The sequence below is a fragment of the Phyllostomus hastatus genome, unplaced genomic scaffold (genome assembly GCF_019186645.2).
Source record: "Phyllostomus hastatus isolate PE091 unplaced genomic scaffold, TTU_PhHast_1.1 phas_contig_2068, whole genome shotgun sequence".
In the NCBI taxonomy this organism is placed as follows: Eukaryota; Metazoa; Chordata; class Mammalia; order Chiroptera; family Phyllostomidae; genus Phyllostomus; species Phyllostomus hastatus.
This window is the reverse complement of record NW_025333730.1, coordinates 78,221-81,478: the sequence shown is the minus strand read 5'-3', so window position 1 is coordinate 81,478 and position 3,258 is coordinate 78,221.

The following is a 3,258-nucleotide window of genomic DNA, read 5'->3' as shown; positions in this document are numbered from 1 at the left end:
ATGGTGGTGATTATGATGGTTATCTTTATGATGATGGTGATGGCAATTAAAATGATGGTTATGGTGATGATGAGGATGAAGATGAGGCTGAAGTTGGATTGAGTCAATTGTCTTGTTTCAAAGAAATTATGTTTATCTGGACACACCATCACCTTGGTCCTCAAGTCAGAGATGTCCTTCTTTCCCTGTCAGTGTTGGTAGATTTTATAACTGGAGCCCAGTGAATTATTGAGCTTGGTGAGTCATGGTGTGACCAGAGGAGTGATGACCTGAAACTTGTCTAAGTCCTAGTCACCTGGACCAGTGACCTTGTTACCAAATGTAACAGAGGCACTGTGAAAATGGGAATTCATAGCAAGGGATCCCCTTTCCACTTTTGTACTGGTGACATGTTCCTTCTTTCTCTTGATCTCTACCTGCAGAATCTTTAACATTTGTGTTTCTAACAAACTTCTGTTTTCTAAGGTGATATAAACTATCTGCATCATACCCTGAGCTTCCTTTCAGATCTTCTCTTAAAGTCTTTAAACCCATATATCCAGTAAACTGTGTTCGTGAAAATAAGGCATAGTTGTCTATGTGACTCTCTGCCCAGCATCTTCCCCTTACTCATTTGCAAAGTGTCTGCTCTAGCTCCTAGGTCTGCTGTCACGAATAACCATAGATAATAGAGGTTGACCTTTTTCTGGGAAGAGCTTTGGAAATAAATGTCTAACAAAAGATCTGTTTTAATATTGATAAAGTACACTTTGCTAAAATTAAATAAATCTGCCCCCAAAAAACATCCATTAGGCCAATAAATACAGAGGAGAACATGAAGATGATGTTTCCAAATTGCATGCCTGAAGAACATGTTTATTACACATTAAGAACATTATATGTTTTGTGGAAGCTCCCTTCACCCTCTGACTATAGAGATCATCCCCAGAAGCAGGACTTAGAAAGCCTCAGAGTCAGGGTTTCCTGTGAGGGTAGAAGTTCCCTTTCCTGTGAGCTAATCTCTACTTAGAATTCTCTTCATTTCCTGCCCTGAACCACAACATCACTGACACTAGTTTTAGAAAACAGGTCAGTTAAGTTACTGCCATAATCATTTCAACAAACGTATATTTCTGAGTTGAAAATATACATAATCACCTTTTTTTTCTTTTCTTGTAGATTGTTCAGGTAAACATGTGATTATTTCTGCTGTGATTATTTTGGAGTCTCTGTAATGTACAAAGGGCTTCTGTGGGGGAATAATTTTCACAGGGGGGTTAGAAACAATCACAAATTCAAGAATCCAGGCCCTACTTGTTGTGGTTCATTGGACTGAGCACAGGACTGTGAAGTAGGACATCACTGGTTTGGTTTCCATTCAGGGTACATGCTTGGGTTGTGGGCAGGGTCCCTGGTCAGGGGTGTGCGAGAGGCAGCCACACATTGATCTTTCTCTCCCTTTCTTTCTCTCTGCCTTCCTGTCTCTCTAAAACTAAATACATAAAATGTTTTAAAAAAGAGTTCAGGATGCCCTACCTATCTGTGCTTGGGAGGCAACTCCTGGAAACAAGGTGGCATCAGAGAATAAGAAACAGTACATTGGGAATGACTGGTTCATTCATGAATTTTTTGGCCATGGTGCACATTTTTGTATGAAGTTGCAATGTTAATTTTTGTTAATTATGCATATACTAGAGTTTTGTGATTCAGAAACTGTATACAAATGTTATCCCTTTTAAATCTGATTGAAAGAGAATTTAAAAGTACTCCCCCACGCCTCATCAACAATTTCTTCTTATACTCAGAACAGTGAGAGTGCCTGTTGATCTCATTCCAATGTGTCTCAGAAACCAGGTGATCTCCTATACCTGAAAAAATGTCCCCACAGAGGTCCCAGAATGACCCACCATTGGAACTCAGTTCTTTCCCACTTATAAGGAGAAGATTGCACCAAATGCAAATTTATCTTCCTGTTCCAAGTTAAATCCTCCCCTGGGATGTGGGGGCTCACAGTTCTCTCCTCACATGGGCCAAGTCTCTGGGGAAGACAGCTGTTGTCTATGGTCCAGAAGAAGATGAGACTGTTGGGTCTCCTCCTGTGCCCGGTAACAATCCCTTAGTGTTAGTGTCTCAGATTCAGACACTAATGTGGGAGGTCCTGCCTGACTATTAAGGCCTGCTGTGGACCAGTATGACAATCATGCTTGATGGCCTTGGAACTGGAGCATCCATATGAGCTTTGGTTCTGCCCCGAGCACCCAGGGAACTCGTATTCCTCCTGTGACTCAGGCCTCTGTCCTTGGGCTAGAACTAACATGTATACTCCTCTGTGACCCACACATCACACTTGCTCTTTGAATTCCCCCAAACTTTCTTTCTGTCACAATCTCTTATTCACTCATATACACAATGAAGAAGTTGGATGTGTGCCTCTGTCCTAGGAACACAACATTGAGACAAGTATGATCTGGAAGAGGACCTGGTTTCCACAGTCCTAATTCCCCATCAGCCCTGGCCCCATCACAAAGTCTGTGTCTCCCAGTCCCACATTCTCCTCATCCTGCTGCTTCCAGAATGGATGGAAGGCAGTGACACAGGACCATGAGCGACACTATGGAAATTATTACTGTTTGTTCTATCTCATCACAGTCTCTGTTCACAGGAGCTTAACATTTATTTCAGGTGATCATGTGTTGACTTATTTACCCTGAGTTTGTTCTCCACATTCCCTCTGCTGTGTGCCCTCTTTCCTGTTCAGGAAAACATCAAGACCACCTGTTTAGAACCAACTGAATTATTGTGTAAAAAAAAGAGAAACAGAACAGGAAACTGAATAAGCAACATGTGTTCTGACCTCACTAGAAAATAACATTCTCCCTTAAAAAAGGAGAGAAAATGAAGAGATGTAAGAAAGTGGAAGAGCAATGGAGACATAATGCCCAGAAAAAAAAATATGACACTCAGAATCACAAAGGCTGTGTGCTTCCATGATTGTAAGAACCTAGAGTGGACAAGGATGTGGAAACAGAGCACAGAATGTAGTGACTGGTGTGGTGGGAGGAAGCAAGGTGTTGTTACTTAATGGACACCAAGTCAGTTTGGGAAAGAGCATTTTTTGATATGGAAGGTGACAATGGCTGCCCGACTTTTTGAGTGTGCTTAACATTGCTGTTTCCACCTAAAACAGATTAGCACAGTGAGTGTTTGGGGCAAAAACCTCAGAAGGGTTATGACTGTGCAGTGCATGTTTCCAGTTAATTGGAATCTTGGAAGAGGAGG